The sequence below is a fragment of the Triticum dicoccoides genome, chromosome 4A (genome assembly GCF_002162155.2).
Source record: "Triticum dicoccoides isolate Atlit2015 ecotype Zavitan chromosome 4A, WEW_v2.0, whole genome shotgun sequence".
In the NCBI taxonomy this organism is placed as follows: domain Eukaryota; kingdom Viridiplantae; phylum Streptophyta; class Magnoliopsida; order Poales; family Poaceae; genus Triticum; species Triticum dicoccoides.
The window spans coordinates 263,261,669-263,283,789 of NC_041386.1; positions in this window are offsets into that span (position 1 = coordinate 263,261,669).

Below are 22,121 nucleotides of genomic sequence, written 5' to 3' on the forward strand. Positions count from 1 at the left end.
TACTCGTCGCTTTGGTATCAAAGGGAAGCTTGCCCCTAGATACGTGGGACCTTTCAAGATTGTCAGCAAGAGAGGCGACCTCGCCTATCAACTCGAGCTTCCTTGTTCATGACATGTTCCATGTCTCTCAGCTCCGAAAGTGCTTCAAGACTCCTGACCGCACCATCAACTTCGAGGACATTGAGCTCCAAGAAGATCTCTCCTATCGTGAGCACCCAGTTGCTATTCTTGAAGAGACTGAACGCAAGACTCGCAACAAGTCAATCAAATTTCTCAAAGTCAAGTGGTCACACCATTCCGACCGTGAAGCTACCTGGGAACGCGAGGATCACCTATGATCTGAGTACCCAGTGTTCTTTCAGTCCTAGATCTCGGGACGAGATCCTTTCGTAGTGGTGGAGTGTTGTAACACCCCGGATGTAACTTTCCCTATTTGTACTCCAACTCTTGCCGTTTCCGGCGTTAAGTTACTTTATTTTCTCGGGTTCGGGTTTTTGTCTCCATGTGTTGTTATCGTTGTCATGCATCTCATCTCATATCGTGTTCATCTCATGCATTCGAGCATTTTCCCCATTTTCCGTTTTGCATTCCGGCGCTTCGTTCTCCTCCGGTGGTCATTTCTAGTTTTTTTCGTGTGTGGGGATTAAACATTTCCGGATTGGACCGGGACTTGCCAAGCGGCCTTGGTTTACTACCGGTAGACCGCCTGTCAAGTTTCGTATCATTTGGACTTCGTTTGATACTCCAATGGTTAACCGAGGGACCGAAAAGGCCTCGTGTGTGTTGCAGCCCAACACCCCTCCAATTTGGCCCAAAACCCACCTAAACCTGCTCCATCATCTAGAGCGTTCGATCACGATCGCGTGGCTAAAAACCGCACCTCATTTGGACTCTCCTAGCTCCCTCTACCTCTATTTAAGTCCCCTCCCGAAATTCGCGGATCTTCCCCTTCCTCTAACCCTAAAAATCGTCTCCGCGCGGCCGGACATTGTCCGCACCATGCCAGACGCCCCGCCGCCGCCCCGGACCAATAGGCAAGCGCCACGTGGCCCATCCGGCGTTCGTCGCCGCCGCGGCCCGAGAAGCCCGCTTCGGGCCCCCGAGCCATCACCCGCGCGCCGCCCTCCTCGCGTCTGGCCGCAGCACCCCGCTGCCCGCTCCCTCCTCTGCTTCGGTCAGCACCAGCTGGCGCCGCCGCGGGCCACCGCGCCGACCATCGCCGGACTTCACCGCCAAGACCTCCGCTGCCGCCCGGAGCTTCCTCGTCGCCGGCGCGCTCCGGATCCGGCGGGATCCAGCCCTCTCTCGCACCCCTCGTCCTCCTCTCGGCGGATCGAGCTCACTGCCTCGCCGGAGACCTTGAGTTTCTTTATCGCTACAGTGCCCCGACCGCGCCACGATCCGCGTGCTTAGATCTGATTCGGTTGCTACAGTAACCCTAGGTCGTTTTTTTCGTCTAAGTCCCTAATTTTCATATCCATGTGCTCCTGTTCATGGCCTCGTAACTTTGCATCCATAACTCCGATTCATACATATAGCATATCAAAATGTTCACCTCAGAGAGTACATCATTTCATTCCATTGCATCGTTTTCATTTGAGTTCATCTTCATGCACGAAATGCTGTTAGAAGAGGGATACTTGAGATAATTGTCAAATCTGCTACTCCATTTGCATATTTGTCATTTTTGCCATGATTATTGTGTGCATGATATGCCTTGATGCTCTACATATGTTTTGTTAAGGGTCATCTTTCCAGAGGTGCAACACATGTATTTTTGTGATGTGTGTGGGGACTAGTGCAAGCTTGCAAAGTGGTGCACTTGGTAATTCTGTTTTCAGGGACTTAGCAATTCCACCAAGTCCTTGATCTGTTTATCTCATGTTGTCATATGTTCATGTTGTTTCCTAGTGATCCGTGCCTCTTTTGAGGATGACCAGTAAGGATGTTTTGTTAATATTGTAGTGCTCTATCCATCCATGCCTTTGTTTGCAATTATGGAGCACCCTAGCTTGAGTCAGTCGAGCTCTACTTTTGCTACTTTGTGAATCTGGGCAAACTGTCAACTTGTTTGCAATTTTGCCGATGATGTTGTAGTTGATTCGCGCATACTATGTATTTGTTCTTGCCATGTCTAGCTTGCATTTTGTGCCTTCTTGATGGATGTATGCTTAACTTGTCATGACTTGCACCGTAGTGAGTGCATCGAGCTCGTAAACATGCCTACTTGATATCTGTTTTCAGCATGCTCCAGTTTTCACAAAGTCTGTGATCTGATTATGTTTTTGCCATGTTCACATGCTTGCAATTATATTTTCTGATCCCTTTTGTCTCAACGTCACTAAGGGACTTTTGTTAAGCTCTTTGAGTAGCTCCATGCCATGCCTTACTTTGCCATCTTCAGGTCCTATAGCATGTAGTTTTGCTGCTCCGAAGAGTGCTACCTGATCTGAAATTCCAGACAAGTGTTAATTTCACTAAGTCTGAAATCTGTTTACCATATGCATTTTTGCCATGCTTGTTTGAACCTGTTAATGGATGATTTGGCCGTAGCTCAGTGCTAGATTTTGGTTAAGCATCTTGAATGCATCCCTGCCATGTATTTTGTTGTCATGGTTGGGTGCTGTAGCTTGCTCATTTCGTTGTATTTAGATGGCTACTTGCTGTAAATCGCAGACCGGAGACATATTTGAATCGCTTGCCATTTCCAAACCGTAACTTCGATTCCGGTGATCTTTATATCATTTTCAAGCGATTTCATCTCATATTTCCAGTGGAACACTTGGTTTTCCAAGTTGAGGCCAGGTTCATGCATTTCCTGTCATATCTTGCATATGCATCCCGCATCGCATCCCGCATAGCATACCATCTTCGCATCATCTTGTTTGATCCTTGCACGTGGTTGATTGTGTCCTTGTTGCTTGTTTGCCTTGTTTGGGTAGAGCCGGGAGACGAGTTTGCTAAGGAGGAGCCCGTTGAGTTTGCTTTCGAGGATCTAGTCAACTCTGACAACTTTGCAGGCAAGATGATCATACCCTCGAAATCACTACTATCTTTGCTATGCTAGATTGCTTGCTCTTTTGCTATGCCAATGCTACGATGCCTACCATTTGCTTTCCAGCCTCCCAAATTTCCATGTCAAACCTCTAACCCACCTTGTCCTAGCGAACCGTTGATTGGCTATGTTACCGCTTTGCTCAGCCCTCTTATAGCGTTGCTAGTTGCAGGTGAAGATTGGAGACCGTTCCTTGTTGGAACATTTATTTACTTGTTGGGATATCATTATATTATCTTGTTATCTTAATGCACCTATATACTTGGTAAAGGGTGGAAGGCTCGGCCTCTCGCCTAGTGTTTTGTTCCACTCTTGCAGCCCTAGTTTCCGTCATATCGGTGTTGTGTTCCCGGATTTTGTGTTCCTTACGCGGTTGGGTTATAATGGGAACCCCTTGATAGTTCACCTTGATTAAAGCTTTTCCAGCAATGCCCAACCTTGGTTTTACCATTTTCCACCTAGCCTCTTTTTCCCTTGGGTTTCCGGAGCCCGAGGGTCATCTTATTTTAAACCCCCCCCGGGCCAGTGCTCCTCTGAGTGTTGGTCCAACTCGTCAGCCACCGGTGGCTACCAGGGGCAACTCTGGGCTGGCCTACCGGAAGTTTAGACAATCTGAGTGTGCCCTGAGAAAGAGATATGTGCAGCTCCTATCGGGATTTGTCTGCACATTTGGGCGGTGTTGCTGGTCTTGTTTTAACCTGTCGAAGTGTCTTGAAGAACCGAGGTACCGAGTCTGATCGAAACGTCTCGGGAGGAGGTCTATTCCTTCGTTGACCGTGAGCGCTTGTCATGGGCTAAGTTGGGACTCCCCTGCAGGGATTTGAACTTTCGAAAGCCGTGCCCGTGGTTATGGGCAGATGGGAATTTGTTAATGTCCGGTTGTAGATAACTTGAACCGTAACTTAATTAAAATGAATCAACTGAGTGTGTTACCGTGATGGCCTCTTCTCGGCGGAGTCCGGGAAGTGGACACGGTGTTGGAGTAATGTTTTGCGCAGGTTGCTCTTTAGTTTCTCGCTCGCGCTTTGTCTCCTCTTCTCGCTCTCTTTTGCGAATAAGTTAGCCACCATATATGCTAGTCGCTTGCTGCAGCTCCACTTATATTTACCTTGCCTTACCTTTAAGCTTAAATAGTCTTGATCGCGAGTGTGCGAGATTGCTGAGTCTCTGTGGCTCACAGATTACTATTACACCAGATACAGGGCCTGATGATTCACCTCCAGGTGACGCGCTCGAGCTCAAGTGGGAGTTTGACGAGGACTCTCAACGTTATTATGTTTCTTTTCCTGATGATCAGTAGTGGTGCCCAGTTGGGGGTGATCGGGACCGTGTCGCATGTTGGGTTATCTTTTATTTTGGTGCCGTAGTCGGGCCATGAGTGTTTGGATGATGTAATGTTATTTATGTACTTGATTGACGTGGCGAGTGTAAGCCAACTATGTTATCCCATTTATTATCTATATTACATGGGATGTTTGTGATGTTTGCCTGACTTGCGACATATGCCTTCAATGCCATTATGTCTCTAAGTCGTGCCTCGACACGTGAGAGCTATAGTCGCATCGAGGGTGTTACAACACCCTCGAAGAACTGGGTCAGCTTGGCGTTGAAGGTCCCGCTGCGCTCAGGGGCATACCTCACATTTGGCATCCCCATGGTGGCCAACTGCGAGGTGACCCTGCCGGCGACGTCCTCTAGACGGCTGATCCATCTGTTCTCGCCCGCCACATATTCCTGGTGGGAGGCGGCCTCATTCACCCGCAGCTGCTTCTCCTCCTCCAGGCTCCTGGTCAAGGTCTCCTCCTGAGCTCTGCTCCCCGACAACATCTTCTCGAGATTCTCCAGCTTCAGCTTGAGATCTCTGATGGAGTTTTGCGCTTCAGAGAGCTCCCCAGCCCTGCTGATGACCGCTCCTTGTGCCTCTACCAAGGCGCTGTTGAGTGTGCTCTTCTCATTGGACAGCTTGAGGGCCTGCTCCTTCAGCTCGTCCCGCTCCACCTCCAACTCCCTTACTTTGCCGGCATGGGCCAGAGCCTGGGCATCGAGTGCCTCCTTGTGCCTCTGCTCCAGCTCGCGAGTCCGCCACGTGACAAGGGCCTCGAGCTCCTCATCCTTGCCACGGAGCGCTGTGGCAAGCTTCGCCTCACGCACGGTGAGGTCCTCTTCCTGGGAATCTAGTGCGGCTTGATGCTGGTTCCGGACGGCCTCGGCCGCGGCAGCCAAGTTCGCCGCCTTTTCCTGGGCCTTCTCGATGTCAGCCATCTTCATGGTGAGCTCGACATTGCGCCTGGCCAATTCCTCCTGAAAGGCCCTCTGCTCCTCGTGAGTCTGGTGGAACCAGGTATGCGTCTTAGCAACGCGCGCCTTGAAATCCACCTCCGCCTGGTCCACCGTTGCCGTCCTGGACTTAACCTTGTCCAGACGGACACGGTAGAGTGCCTGGAGTTTTCGGAAGTTGGCCCCCATAGCGCGGAAAAGCTGCTTTTCTGGAGAACCATCACCGCCAACGCCCGGCTCATCGACAACCTTGAGCCCGGTGGCGGCAAGCACCTCGCCGTCAAAGACTTCCCCTTCGGCGGGCGCTTGGGAACTTGACGCCCCTGCAAGATGGACGAAAAGATCGTCGCCCACCTTTAGGTATCTGCCGGGGCCCGAGGTTGAGGAGGAAGGAGGCTGATCATCAACCACCTCTTCCTCGGCGGTGGCCTTACCGGCTTCCCCGGCGGGCCCACCGCTGGCGCCCTCGGCAGAAGCCTCGCCGGTCGCCTTGGCGGCCCCCGTAGCGGTGTCCTCGGTAGCATCCTTGGCGGCCTCATCAGCGGTGGCCTCGTCAGCATTTCTGGTGGCCTCCTCGGCAGCAATCCTGTCGGCCTCCGCTGCGGCCTCCTCAGCAATATTCCCAACAACAGTATCCACGTCCTCCATACCTATTGAAGGAGGGCCTGGGTAGTAATGGGAGCATTGAAGCCAAGAAAAAGAATAAGGGAAAAACAGAGACAGAGGACAGGCGACTCAACAGTGCCAGGCTGTGAAGCAGAAGTCCCCTCTCCGCCAGCATTTGGCGCCGTGGCAGAGTCACCAGTGCCCAAGTTCCCCTCTTCCTCCAAGGGTGTGGGCTTCGTGCTTGATGCCCTTGCCGGGGACGCCCCTTGCGGCGGCGTAGTCGATGGGGGTGGTGTGTTGGGGGTAGCCCTCTGCGGCTCCTCCTGCTGCCGCTCCCCTCTTGCAAACCCGACAAGGTCAACACCATAGCATCGAACGCCTACCACATGTCGAATAATAGGAGGGTGACGAATTTATGCTGGGGGCTGTGCCAGGGGCTGCTATCCGGGCTACTCAACACCACCAGTGGCGTCTTTGAAGCCCCAGCCGGGGGCTGACTGCTCGCCGAGGCCTTCGCCCTCTTCACCCTCTGGGCCAACGTCTCTGCATCCCTATGAAAGCAAAAACGGATCAGGAGAGGTGACTTAATTTGGGGGAATGGAAATGGCAGTAAGGAACGGAGTACTTACTCGTCATCCGTCTCCTCCTCTTCCACCACTTTTCTTTTGCTCTTCGGGCTGAGAGGCCTGAGATCAAAAGCGACCTCCGTGTCGACATCTGAGTCGACGTCTGCCGGAGGAGGCGAAGAAGGCGAGGTTTGTGCGCGCCCAGATGAGGAAGGGACTGTTGTCTTCTTCTTCTCAGCGGCCTTCGTCAGCCTCTTCGCTGATGTGGCCCTCGTGTGTTGCTCGGACCCCTCCAGGGGCAATTCAGGCCGCGTAGCCCTGCCGGGCCGGACCGGCTCGCCGGAGCCAGACCGCCGCAGGACTCGCCCTCTTCCCCTGGCTGGCGTCGAGCCCGCCGCCACATCCTCCTCCGACGATGACTCGTCGGCCGCGTCTTCGACAAGCGGAGCTCCAGTGTCAATGTTGCTGACCTCCTCGGTGGCCGCCGCCCACTGGGTGAGCTGCTCTTCCTCCGCAGCCGTTGCGGCCTTGTCCTCCACGCCCCCGGCACTGCCGGCCTCCATGGCGAGTTGCGCCTCCCTCGCCCTAGTGGCGATGTAGTCCAGCTCTGCCTGGGTGGTGTCCATGACAAGCCACCGCTCGGCGTCAGCATTGACATGTACCTCAATCAGGGTGTCAAAGAATTGCTGCACATCCGCGTCCTTCGGCTCCTTCCAGCTTGGGACAGGGCCGTGCGCATTACAGTCCGGCATCATGGCGATGATCTCGGACCGACATGAATTGTTGCACAACGGAACCACCCCCGCTGGCAGCTTGAAAAACGGCCCCTTGAGGGCCTTGCCAACCTTTGTGGCAGCCCTCGCGGCCTTTCCGGTCCGTTCGACTTCGCCATCGCGACCCACATCAAGCTGGAAAAGCCGCTGGCAGAAGTGGGCATGCGCCATCACTGTGAAGTTGTGATCGAGGCTGGGGCAGAGTCGCATAATGTCAGCCGGATTCGTAAAGAGCCAAGCTGGCCTCCCCTTGTTGTGCAACGGGCGATCCGGTGGGGAATGAAGTCCGCCCCGATCATCTCAAGGGTGAGTCCGGCCGGGGTGATCCGCAGAATCCTAGTAGTGGCAACAGTGAGCCTCCCGTCGGCGGCATCGACATCGCTCCAATCGCTGCCACGGACCGGTGGCACTCGGCGGACCTTGCAGAATTCCGGCGGGTCTTCATCCTCAATCCAGCACCTTCGGCCACGCCATTCCTCCCACCTCTCCTTCACGGCACCGTCCGGGTACGCACCCTTGGATCTTGGGATCCAGGTGACGTAACCAGAGATGGCACCTCCCGGCTGGATCCGAGGGAAGAAATAATGGCGGAAGAGCGCTGTGTTGAGCACCTCCCAGCTTTTGCCCGAAAGTACTATGATGCCTCCTGTGCGGCCGTTTATGTATATATGTATATAACCTGAAAGTTTGCAGTCATCGGCTTCCGCCCACATGCATATAACGCGGGGGTGTTCGCAGAAAATGCATACCCACACTTGATCCAACGTCTTTGTCGGTGTACAAAAAGAGGGGTACCCTTTTGTACCCCTATAACTGTGCACGGGTAGTCTGAGCCGCGGATACCACCACACCAAGCAAGGCAAGGGAGGTGAGCCAGGGTAAGACCAAAGCTCAAGAGAACTAGAATGACGCCAAGGCCAAGACCACGAAGAGCAAAGGGGACGAAGCGGACTCCCCCGGCAAGGTCCTTGCCGGGAGACAGTTCTAGCAGCCCCGACAAGACCCTTGCCGTGGCGACTCGTCCCGCGCCTACGGAGAAAATCACCCTTGAGTCCACTGCCCCCAAAGGGCAAGGATTCGGGAGACATCCCCGTGGCGGCATGCAGATCTTTGTGAAGACATTCAAGATCAGATACGCACTAAGGAGACGACAACCCTTGGCAGGATCCCTGCCGAGGAAAACCACAAGGCCCCCAGCAAGCACCTTGCCGGGGATGACAGTAGGCGCCTCGGCAAAACCCTTGCCGGGGCCCCGGCAAGGCCCTTGCCAAGGACATCCGCATGACCACCACCAGGCCCACGCCGACTAAACCTCCACCGCCGTTCGCATGCTGCTGCCGACCCAACCAGGTGGGCAGGCACCTGCGTGGCGGCATGTAGATCTTCATGAAGACCCACCACTGCGCCACCTCAGTTGCCTGCCTACCTACGTGGAATCGCAGGCGTCGCTGGCCAGGGCGCGTGTCGACACAAGAAGGAGCGGCGACGGACGAGACATGTCTCTCCCCCATCCCCGATAAAGTAAGGACACCTAAGCAAGACGCATTAAATGCGCCTTGTCATGTAATGCGAGGGATAACCTCGCATCACTGTACCCTTTCCACCTCCTGTGTGCCACCGTGGCAACCCCTTTTTCTATAAAAGGAGGCCCGAGGCGACCAGAGGGAGGATTCGGCTTTTTGGAGCTCCTCACGCCCCATAGCTAGCTCAAGAGCACAGATATACAATCTACCAAAGCAGGAGTAGGGTTTTACGCATCCTCGCGGCCGGAACCTAGAAAAACAAACCGTGTGCTATATGTTTGATCCGCTCTTCTCACGACCCCGTGCCCCGCTAACCATAGTAGGGATTCTTGTGGTCCCATAGGTGTCGTTCCCACCGACAGTCTTGGTCCGTTAAGGAGGTGATAGCGCAGCGAACGAGGCAATCGGACTATATTGCTTTAACACTTTCATTTAGCCATAGGGGTTTGACGGTGGGGCTTCTATATAGCCCCTGGTACTTCTGCACTCGTCCCAATACGGGGCGCGTACGTATATGACCGGGAAACGGCCCTTCGTTAATGCGGAGGAATCCCAAAGATTTCGACGAGTCATTGAGTGGTTGACCAGTCTCTCGCTATGTCATGACAGTCAATTTTCGGCTTTCTCTATTGAGGTGCTCGTCCAGATGAACCAGGGCACAATCGCAGTAGTTCTCCCAGTGCTACCTTAGCCGATATAACGGAACGTAAGGTACCAAAACATGGGAGCCGGGCAAACCCAACATTTGACCAAAGACATGATTCGGAGCTGATGCATATAGGGCCAAACTCGCGAGGCCGAACACTCCCTAAGGTGTCCGGTCTTTATAACATATACCGGGCTAAACAATGCCCTTAATAAGAAACCCCATGTGTCCAGGTACGTGCAAAATCCTAACGTGGCCACATGCCAATAACGCCAGCATCCTTCTCGGTTGTGTGGAGTATCCGGAGGATGTGAGCAACAAGAGACAGTAAAAAAGGTTTTTGCAGGGTCTTAATCTAAAAAGAAATCTTTGGGCGGGTCTCTGCTGCACGTCTGCGCCTGTATCTCCGTTGGGCTGTGTCTTGGACGGGTGTAGCACGATTGCCATCTATAATAGGAAAGAATTTAGGAAAGTTGTCATGCCAAAAAAAGAAGAATTGGCTATTATCAATGAACTATCAAAATTCAAGAGAAGCCAAGTTGAGCCGGGCTGGCCCTAATTACACGCGGGAAGCCCCTGGTATCGTTTACGAGGGTTTGATCATCTGATGGAACGCCGGATTTTTTTAACCGTGTCCGTGGTCTTGACGACCTGCCATTTTTCCTGGTTGGTGAGGCTGTCTAGTTTGCGGCTGTTAGAGCCGCCACATCCTCTTCCGTACGTAAGAAACGTTCGGTATTTCCACTAACTGAGATAATGCCACGTGGACCGGGCATCTTAAGCTTGAGAAAAGCATAATGCGGTATTGCATTAAAACGAGTGAAAGCCGTTCTTCTGAGTAGTGCTTGATAACCACTTCAGAATGGGAAGATGTGAAAAGTTAACCTTTCGCTTCGGAAGTTATCGGGAGAACCGAATACCACCTCTAGTAGTAGAGAGCCCGTACAGCAGGCCTCTTGGCCTGGTATTACTCCCTTGAAGGTAGTATTATTGTGGCTTATTTGTGTCGGGTCTATCCCCATTTTGCGGACTGTGTCCTGATATATCAGATTTAGATCACTGCCGCCGTCCATGAGGACTCATGTGAAATGGTACCTATTTATTATTGGGTCTAACACCAAGGCCATCAGTCCTTCGTGCTGGATATTTGTCTCGTGATCCCTGCGATCAAAAGTGATTGGGCAGGCCAACCAGGGGTTGAACCTAGGGGTGACGGGCTCTATGGCGCGTGTGCCTCGGAGTGCATGCTTGCTTCTCCTCTTTGTCACATGGATCACGTTTACCATTTTAACCTCTGGTGGGAACTTTTTCTGTTCTCCGGCGCTTTGCTGGCGAGGTTCATCCTCGTCTTCGCTTGGTGTCTCTTCCCCTTTGTGTTCGGCGTTTAGCTTACAGGCCTGCTTGAAGACCCAACATTCTCTGTGGGTATGATTTGCAGGTTTGTCTGGGGTGCCGTGAATTTGACAAAGTTTGTCAAGAATTTTATTTAGGCCAGATTGTCCTTCTCTGCTGCCTTTGAAAGGCTTTTTCCGCTGACCTGGTCAGGAGCCCCTGAATCCGGCATTTACCGCCGTGTTATCTGGGCTACCTTCTTTATTTCGATGCTTGTTTTTGTTGCATCGTGGTTTACCATTGCCATCCCTGACTTCGGATGTGCTAGGGTCACGGTGCTGCTATGGGCCAACCAGCTGTCCTCGCCCGCACAAAAGCGGGTCATGAGGCTTGTTAGGGCTGCCATTGTTCTCGGTTTTTCTTGGCCGAGGTGTCTGGCGAGCCATTCATCTCGGACGCTGCGTTTAAAATATGCTAAGGCTTCGGCGTCCGGACAGTCGACGATTTGGTTCTTCTTGGTGAGGAACCTGTTCCAAAGCTTTCGGGCGGACTCTCTGGACTGTTGGATTATATGACTTAAATCGTCTCCATCCGGAGGTCGGACATAAGTCCCTTGAAAATTGGCCCGAAAAGCGTCCTCGAGCTCCTCCCAACTTCCAATTGAGTTTTCGAGGAGGCTTTTCAGCCGGTGCCGAGCTAGCCCTTTAAGCTTGATGGGCAAGTATTTAATGGCATGGAGATCGTCTCCACGAGCCATATGAATATGGAGGATAAAGTCCTCTATCCATACTCCTGGGTCTGTGGTCCCGTCGTACGCCTCTATGTTCACCGGTTTGAATCCCTCTGGGAATTCGTGATCCAGCACCTCGTCAGTGAAACGTAAGGGGTCTGCGGCACCCCTATATTGGGATGTGCCATGGTGTTCGGACGTTTGTAGTATTCGGTGTTGGTTTTGTACCGTAGCGCGCTTCCTAGATCCATAGATGGATCTGGTCGCGCCGGATTTTTGACGCAAGTTCTCACGTAGACCGTGTGTTGACTTATGCGCGACTTTGTTAGCCGCTCTATCGCATTCACAAGGTGGTGGACCCGGCCACTTGGCCATATCATTCTTCGGATGTATGGGCTCTAATGCCTCATCGTCGAATTCCGGTAATAGCTTGCGCTTTGGATAGCTATTTTTGTGGTAACTTCCGCCATACTTTATTACTTTGTTCCACCTGCTGTTGAGCGTATCTTGAGCAACCTTAAGCCTTTGCTTCTGTTTCTTCAGGCTCCTCGCTATGGCAATAAGCCTTCTGCGGAGGTTCTCTTGCTCCAAGTGCGTTTTCGGGATGATGTGTGCATCTTCGTCCGGACTGTTTTCTTCCCCAGACGGGGTTTGATGAGGCTTATCCTTGGCGGCGGCATGTTCGGACGTTGGATCTGTACTATGTTTGTAGTTTGCATCTTGATCGTGCTCTGCCACCGTGGTGGTGCAGTCGTTGTTTCTTCTAGAGTCGACTGGACTGTTATTTCCTCTTGCGTTGTTATCGCTGTTTTTGCTATAGCGGGACTTAGAGCGGCGCCGCTCACGTCGGCGCTTGGGTTGCTTGGAGGGGGCATCCTCCGCTGTCTCCTTGCCATTGCCCTCTCTGGGTGTATCCACCATGTATACATCTTGTGATGAAGTGGTGGTCCAGCGCCCTGTGGGTGGTGGTTCATGTTCGTCTCCTGCATCGTCGTCCATACCGTCGATATCTTCGGAGTCAAAGTCGAGCATGTCAGTTAAGTCGTCGACAGTGGCTACTAAGTGGGTGGTGGGTGGGCAGCAAATTTTTTCATCGTCCGCATCCCATTCTAGCCGGACATAGTTCGGCCAAGGTTCTCCTGACAGGGAGAGATACCTTACTGAATTTAGCACATCTCCGAAAGGTGAGTGCTGAAAGATATCCGTGGAGGTGAACTCCATGATCGGCGCCCCGTCGGATTCGACGGGCATGGATGTAGGTGGCTTGGAGTCCGTGGCCAGAGGTAGATCCGGTGGTTCGGCGACGCGGCTCTCGAAAGGGGCGAAGTCAGTATCTGGCTCTATCGCCACTGAGAGTGCGGCCTCCATGGCGGGGTCTATCCCTCTGCTCTCGGATGGCGCGATTTGCTCCGGGTTAACGGCCGGAGTAGTTGCGGATGCGATCTCCCGAACACTGTCCGACGGTAGAGTTATGTCATGCTCGTCGCGACTGTGCGGCGCGTCCGACATGGGCTCGAATCCGTCGAAGACCAAGTCTCCGCGGATGTCGGCCATGTAGTTCAAGTTTCCAAATCTGACCTGATGGCCAGGGGCGTAGCTTTCGATCTGCTCCAGATGGCCAAGCGAATTGGCCCGCAGTGCGAAGCCACGGAGTACGAAGATCTGTCCGGGGAGGAAGACCTCGCTCTGGACCGCATCGCTAGCGATGATCGAAGGAGCCATCAAGCCTTATGGTGACGATGCAGTGGAACTCTCAATGAAAGCACCAATGTCGGTGTCAAAACCGGCGGATCTCGGGTAGGGGATCCCGAACTGTGCGTCTAAGGCGGATGGTAACAGGAGGCAGGGGACATGATGTTTACCCAGGTTCGGGCCCTCTTGATGGAGGTAATACCCTACGTCCTGCTTGATTGTTCTTGATGATATGAGTATTACAAGAGTTGATCTACCACGAGATCAGAGAGGCTAAACCCTAGAAGCTAGCCTATGGTATGATTGTATGTTGTCCTACAGACTAAAACCCTCCGGTTTATATAGACACCGGAGGGGGGATAGGGTTATACAAGGTTGGTTACAAAGGAGGAGATATACATATCTGTATTGCCTAGCTTTCCTTCCACGCCAAGTAGAGTCCCATCCGGACACCGGACGAAGTCTTCAATCTCGTATCTTCATAGTCCAACAGTCCGGCCAAAGGATATAGTCCGGCTGTCCGGAGAACCCCTAATCCAGGACTCCCTCAGCCTTCGATAGTTTCATGGCTATGTGCTCAGCCTCATTGACTGGTGAAATAGCCTGCCATAATTTAGAACTCAAATATGTTTGCTGAATTAGCTTTACATATATCTCGTTTCTTAGATCTGCTCATCCAAATATATTGCCATAGCTTTAGACATCGACCTAGGTATTTTTTTCTGTACTTCATAAAAAAGCATATATGTTTTTCTTGTAATATCTAGTAGAAGAACTAATTTGTATGTCTAACAGATGGACAGGACCTGGATAACTTCTGCTCAAAGATTCTCCGCTGCATATGTCGAGGGGGTTGAAAACTTCATGAACTTTTTCAGAGCTGAGTACGGTGGTCCAAAATCAGATGTGCTCTACCCGTGTAGCAGTTGTATGAATTCAATTACAAGACCCCAATCAACTGTGCAAAATCATCTACACTTGTACGGGATGTCGGTCACATATACTAGGTGGGTTCATCATGGTGAAGCTGTGAACGTCAATGTTACTGACTAAGTGGAAGCAGCAGATCACCATCTTCATATGCCTGATGCTCAGGTGGAAGAGGACCAGGAGGTGGTGGTGGCAGAGCCAGTGAGTTTGACCAACATTGAAACAATGCTACGAAATGCTCGTGCATTTCATGAACTTTCACCTACAGAAGAAAAACGATGGGCCCGCATGTTGGAACAATGCAACGTGGATGCCACCCCAGGAAATAAGTTGTGAGTATTCTCAGCTATGGTCACCTTTCTTCAAGTGAAGACATCTGTGTGGATGAATAACAAATCATTCGATGCGATGTTGGCCGCTTTCCGCAAATCTTTCCTAGATGTGTCTGAGGTGGCACACACCTACAGTAAAATGAAGAATTTCCTTCGTGAAGTTGGAATTGGATATGATATGATCCATGTTTGTAAGAATAATTGTGTTCTGTTCCGGAAGGATTGTGCCAACTTAAGTGAATGCCCGAAATGCAAATCATCAAGATTGAAAGATGGCGATGTTGTGAGGAGGATTCCTCATAATGTTCTGAGACATTTTCCAATTACACCAAGATTGCAGAGGTTGTTTCATGATGTTGAAACAAGAGAGGATGTATTGTGGCATTTTAGGAACCAGGAGTACAGAGATCAGAATGTAATGAGCCATCCATCTCATGATAGTGAGTGGCAAAGCTTCAATCAGAAACACAAAAAGTTTGCTACTGACCCGAGAAACATTAGACTTGGCTTAGCTTCAGATGGATTTAACCCATTGGGCCACCATAGCGCCACATATAGCATGTGGCCAGTGCTTGTTATCCCTTACAACATGCCTCCAAATGTCTGCACCAAAGAATCAAACTACATGATGGCCTTGCTCATCCCAAGTCCAAAAAGTCCTGGAAAGGATTTTCATTTATTCATGGAGCCTCTTGTGGAGGAACTTCAATAGACATGGAAGGGTGTTCTCACTCGAGACCTACATAGCAGCCCACCAGCTGATTTCCTTCTGCGTTCTGTTATAATTTGGTGCATCCATAATTATCCGGCTTTGGGCTCTATGTCAGGTCGAATGACACATGGTTATAATGCATGCGTTCATTGTGATAGGAACCCGCTATCATATGCAATACTTAGCAAGATCTGTTACATTGGGCACTGCCGTTTCCTTGCCAAGGACAAGCTACGTCCTACAAAATACTGAAGACATGTGTTCAATGCAAAGCATCAAAATCGTGATGCGTCAAAGAGGCTCACCACCGATGAGTTGCAAGTGGAATTCGAGAAGGTCAGGCATATTACACCAGGAAACCATCCTGGTAATGGTAGCGGGAAAAGGAAGTGTGGCAGGGCAGAAGAGAGATCATTGTTTACCCGCAGGTCCACTTTGTGGGACTTGGAGTATTGGAAAGATTTGGATCTGCGGCATAATCTTGATGTGATGCACATCGAGAAAAATATATGTGATAGCATTATCGGCACACTTCTTAATATTGAAGGCAAGACGAAAGATACCTTTAAATCTGGGATTGATTTGACACATCTGGGTATCAGAAAGGATTTGCAGGTGCAAGATGAAGGTATACCACGGGATATGGCACCAGCTATGTACGTATTGGACAAGGTAAAAAGAGAAGAATTTTGCGAGGTCCTGTCACGTGTGAGATTCCCACATGGATTTGCTTCCAACCCTGAAAGGAGAGTCGGTGCAGATGGAAACAAGGTACAAGGGTTGAAAACTCATGACTGCCACGTCCTACTTCAAATGGTTTTACTTGTTATCCTTTAAGGATTGGGCTGCCCTGACTTATACAGAGCAGTTGCTGAGTTGGGACAATTCTTCAGGGAACTCTGCAGTAGAAATATCAGGATAGATGCTTTTGAGCATCTTAGAGACAAGATACCAACTATCCTATGCGACCTTGAGAAGATATATCCTCCAGCCTCCTTTGATGTGATGGTGCATTTAGTTGTTCATCTACCTGATGAGGCACTACTTAGAGGTCCAGTATAGTATGGTTGGATGTACCCTATTGAAAGGTGGCTAGGCACTTTCAAGGGCTAGTCAGGAACAAAGCTAGACCTGAGGGTTCCATTGTAGAGGCCTACATTGATACAGAAGCATTGACATTCTGCTCAAAATACATTGAAACAGCTTATCAGCTTAGCAAAGACGTGGGTGAAGACAATCATGGGCTCAATGTTTTCGATTATTATGTTCGAGTTACAGGGAAGAGTCGACAAGAGGACCAACCTAAAGATTTGGACAAAATGGTTTGGTATGTGTTGAATAACTGTCCTGAGATACTATCTTATATCATGTAAGTGCTAAGTACTGCAGCTTATACGTCGTAATCTACTAAACTTGCAGCACATTCTTATATATTTAGATGTTTGACACGATCACTATGTTGTGCGGCATCTACAAAATGAGTTACTGCCGCAAAATCCAAGAAACATTGACAAACTGGTTATGGAAGGATTTGCGAAATGGTTCAAGAGCCATGTAAGCTTTTGAATTGCACTATCAGTTTTTTTAATATATTGAGTACATAAGATGATCAGCTTGTCTATTTTCTAAACATAGGTTAAGAAGATGCGAGAAGATGGGCAAGAAGTTGATGATGCCCTTTACGAACTAGCAATGGGTCCCGATACTCGGGTAAGACATTATGAATCTTGTGTTGTTGGAGATGTGCGCTACAGCACCCTTGCACGCGACGAAGGCAAGAAGACACAAAACAGTGCCATCATGAGCACGGATACGTACGACAGAGTGACAACTGAAATGTATGCTAACATAACAGACATTGTTTAGTTGCAGTATATCTCCAGTTTCGAGGATCATCGGTGTGTGGTTCTGTTGTGATGTCATTGGTATAACCTATTTTCCAGGATCGCAAAACCCAGAGCTGATGATTATTTCAAATCCATCAATGTCAAGGCGGTGTACCAGACCAACGAGCCTTTTATTTTGGCAAATCAAGCCACGTAGATATTTTTCTTGGAAGACACATTTGCACGTAGTGATGATTGGAGAGTATTGCAAAGGTTTGAGTAGAGGAATTCGTTTAATGAAGTTGCACGACAAGATGATGCTTACACCGCTCCTGATGTATAAGATTCCACAGATGTTCCTAATATATTTGAGAACCATCACGTCAATGACGTTGGCAAAAAGATTGCCTGTCGTGCTGTGGACATACAAGAGTTGATCAAGAAGAAGCCAACGTTTGAGGATGTTGAGGATGAAGAAGAAGATGACACTATGGGGAATTACGATTCAGACTGATACACATGGCGAAGATATTGATGCTGCTGCTGTGGATGATGATTAGATTGCTTTTGTCATATTTGCTTGTCAGAAGACGTTTTTTATCTACTATGTGAAATTGTGTTTGCCATGACAACTGAAATCTGATGAACGTGTTGTTTAGTATTTTGCTGTGAGAACATCACTTGTTATGTATGTTGATTTGTGTCTGGTGATTGTATGATGAGTAAAACATGATGACATTGATGTTTAGTTGTACTCATATTTGGCTGTGAAACTTGAATTTGACGACATAGTTTGTTGTTGGACTGCAATTTGCTCGACGTCTTCGAATGGGAACAAAGCTCACCCCGATAGGGCCTCTGCTAATTTATTTATTTATTACCAAAAGGGCCTCTGCTATTTATTTATTTATGAGCAAAAGGGGATAACCCCCGATTTCCATTAATAGATATCATTAGATGTTCACAACACTATGCCCAGCCTGCTACACAGGTTTCATTCATTACTAGTTTCAGCAAAATGCTCATGTCATAGCCACTGAATACATCATGAGTGCTACATACACTACAAATAAAGAGACAATCATCCTACAAAGCACACCGATTTTGCCCATTTTCTTCACAAGCTCTTTCATCTCCTCATTGTTGTCAAGGTCGTTCAGCGGCTATTGCTTTGCCATGATCAAAGGAACTGCATCTTTAACCTTCTGCTCTGCATCTTCCTCTTTTGTCATTCCGTTAGTTACTTGCCCAATAGCCCAACCTGCTGGTATTGGGATTCCTCGGCTAACCAAATAATCAGCATAGTTGCATTCCCCCACATCAGCAACTTCCCAGAAATACAAATCACACGAATCTTCCCTTTTCTACACGAATCAAATTAGAAGATCATCAACCAAACTATTAAAAAATCAGCAACTGAAAGCAGCAGAACAACACTTAAACATATTATTACCCCATGATTCGGGCATTTGTAGAAGACTCGGACAGGGTTAAGGATTGTGGTAGAGATGCGGCGGATGACTCTGCGTGATTTGCAGTAGTGGCACCACACCAATGGAAGCGGGTTGCGATGAGCAATCGGATGCAGTGCGTGTGCCGGCGGGGGTGTGATGAGACCAACAGGCGATGGTACGGGTGGTGACTTGGCGCATATCTGGTTGTTGCCTGCTGAAGAGCAGGTGGACGAGCAGCCAGTGAACATGGTTATTGTGGCCAGAGCTTTTGATGCTAGGCAGAGTAAGTAGAGAAGAGGAGAAGCGAATGTTGGATATGTCAGTTTCATTACTTGTAGAGTTGCATAGCACCATATATAGTCGTAGTCTAGGTTTGGAGTCGAACCAGCTACAGGAGCATGTCTCTTTTTTTTCTAAAACTCAGTAACGTCTCTTTACTAGTACACTAGCTTGTTCTGTATGCCTTCTCAAGTCTTTGATTTTCTTTCTATTTTGCGAGGAAGGAAGGAGGACAAAATTGAGAGTTCCTGGGACTCGAACCCAAGGCCTCTCGGTTGAATACCAAGGGTGCTAGTCACTTATGTAGCGAACGTTCCCTGGGAGGAGGACGTCAGACGAACGCATTTTCCTCGCAGTTTTAGTTGCGATGCAAGATCGAACGGTCGTAGTTTCGAGAATGTTACCAGGTGAACGAGCCCAGTTTTTCTTTTCTTCCTATATATAAAAAAGTATGCTACTTGGTGTTGGCTTAGTTAACAAACGATTGTGCCAACCTTGACCGGTTGATTGACATTCAATGCATGTCGTGTTTCTTCAGTCTCTTCTTCCTCCAGACGCCAAAGCCAAACCAGCATTGGCAGGACGCCTACTCCCGCCTCCCACGATTGGCTGTGCTGCCGTGCATGCATCGTGGCCACATCGCACCCTAAAACTCTGTGCATCTTCCCCGGCTCCTGTTCATTCCCGTCCGAGGCCTCACCATCGTCCTCCACCTTGGTTCACTCGCCACGGCACCGCCCTCCGGTGTTGTCAACATGGTCAACAACCGAGAGGAATAAGGAGATGACCGTACATGGTGAGGATGACAGTAGGGACCCAGCAGCGGGTGTAGTAATTTTGTTTTTTCGGGGCGGAGAAGGGTATCAACTGGATTGTGCGGGAGTTGTGGCCCGTCTAGGCCAGGATTTTATTTCATATATTTAGCACATGACCAGCCCAGTTTGTTTTTTCCTTTCTGAAAATGGCTAGCCCGGCTATTTTGTTTTTTGTAGAATAACCAACGTAGGCCTACTTGCTTTTCTACGCCCTGCTGGAATAGAAATCTTTCAATACGAGGAGGGATGCATTTTGCCCAGAAAATGGGCTATAAGTAATAAGAAATGGGCTATAAGTAATAATAAATGGGTTGTAAAATGAAAAAATACAGCAAATAAGCAATTAGTTCCAAACTACTTTTTTCTTCGGATTTTGATATTTTAAATTTCGTTGTTTTTGTGTGGGTAAAATTTCATTGGATTTAAATTGATGTATGTTTAGTTTTTAAATTAATTTGAAACTGGCTAGAAATTTCAGGCTGTATGCTGTTTGGGACAGATTTGGAGGCTGACTTGTGGGTCTACTAGGTTGGCGTGTACGAAAGGCTTTGTCAACTTAGTCCACAAACGATTCTAGCAGCAGTGACCGTTAGATGTTAATCCAACGACCGTGATGCTTCTTCAATATCTGATCTTCTTGCTCCAGCCGCCCAAACCAGCGCCGGTGGGACAGCCTGCTCCCGCCTCTCGTGGTCGGTTGTGCTGCCGCATAGGCCGCCCCACCCTACTCCATTGATGGCCAGGCCATTCCTCTACTCACCCACACCTCCTGTTATTTTCCAGCGATGGCAGCAGGACCAGTAAACCCTCATACTCCCCACCGCGTGGGCAACCACTATCGAGTCTTCCCCAGCTCCGTGTCATTCCCTTCCTAGGCCTCGCCATCATCCACTGCCCTGGAGCTCTTGGCACGGCATGGTCAACGTGGTCAACGAACGACATCCATCGGACGTGGACTATACGTGGAGAGGCTGACAGCTGGGTCCACGGCCACACATAAGGAAATGTGTAACACCCTCGATGCGACTATAGCTCCCACGTGTCGAGGCACGACTTAGAGACATAATCGCATTGAAGGCATATGTCACAAGTCAGGCAATCATCACAAACATCCCATGTAATATAGATAATAAAAGGGATAACATAGTTGGCTTACACTCGCCACATCAATCAAGTACATAAATAACATTACATCATCCAAACACTCATGGCCCGACTACGGCGCCAAAATAAAAGATAACCCAACATGCGACACGGTCTCGATCACCCCCAACTGGGCACCACTACTGATCATCAGGAAAGGAAACATAATAACGTTGAGAGTCCTCGTCGAACTCCCACTTGAGCTCGAGCGCGTCACCTGGAGCGGAATCATTAGGCCCTGCATCTGGTGTAATAGTAATCTGTGAGCCACAGGGACTCAGCAATCTCGCACCCTCGCGATCAAGACTATTTAAGCTTATAGGCAAGGCAAGGTAAATATATAAGTGGAGCTGCAGCAAGCGACTAGCATATATGGTGGCTAACTTATTCGCAGAAGAGAGCGAGAAGAGGAGGCAAAGCGCGAGCGAGAATCTAGAGAGCAACCTGCGCAAGCATTTCTCCAACACCATGTCCACTTCTCGGACTCCGCCAAGAAGAGGCCATCACGGTAACACACTCAGTTGATTCATTTTAATTAAGTTAAGGTTCAAGTTATCTACAACCGGACATCAACAAATTCCCATCTGCCCATAACCGCGGGCACGGCTTTTGAAATTTCAAATCCCTGCAGGGAGTCCCAACTTAGCCCATGATAAGCTCTCACGGTCAACGAAGGAATAGACCTCCTCCCGAGACGTTCCGATCAGACTCGGTACCTCGGTTCTTCAAGACACTTCGACAGGTTAAAACTAAACCAGCAACACCGCCCGAATGTGCCGACAAATCCTGATAGGAGCTGCACATATCTCTTTCTCAGGGCACAATCGGATAAGCAATCCGTACAACTAAAACCAGCCCTCGAGTTTCCCCGAGGTGGCGCTGCAAGGGGCTCTAGGTTGGACCAACACTCAGAGGAGCACTGGCCCAGGGGGGTTTAAAATAAGATGACCCTCGGGCTCCGGAACCCAACGGAAAAGAGGCTAGGTGGCAAATGGTAAAACCAAGGTTGGGCATTGCTGGAAAAGCTTTAATCAAGGCGAACTATCAAGGGGTTCCCATTATAACCCAACCGCATAAGGAACGCAAAATCCGGGAACATAACACCGATATGACGAAAACTAGGGCGGCAAGAGTGGAACAAAACACTAGGAGAGAGGCCGAGCCTTCCACCCTTTACCAAGTATATAGATGCATTAAGATAACATAGCAATATAATAATATCCCAACAAGTAAATAAATGTTCCAACAAGGAACGGCCTCCAACCTTCACCTGCAACTAGCAACGCTATAAGAGGGGCTGAGTAAAGCGGTAACATAGCCAATCAACGGTTTGCTAGGACATGGTGGGTTAGAGGTTTGACATGGCAATTTGGGAGGCTTGAAAGCAAATGGTAGGCATCGTAGCATTGGCATAGCAAAAGAGCGAGCAA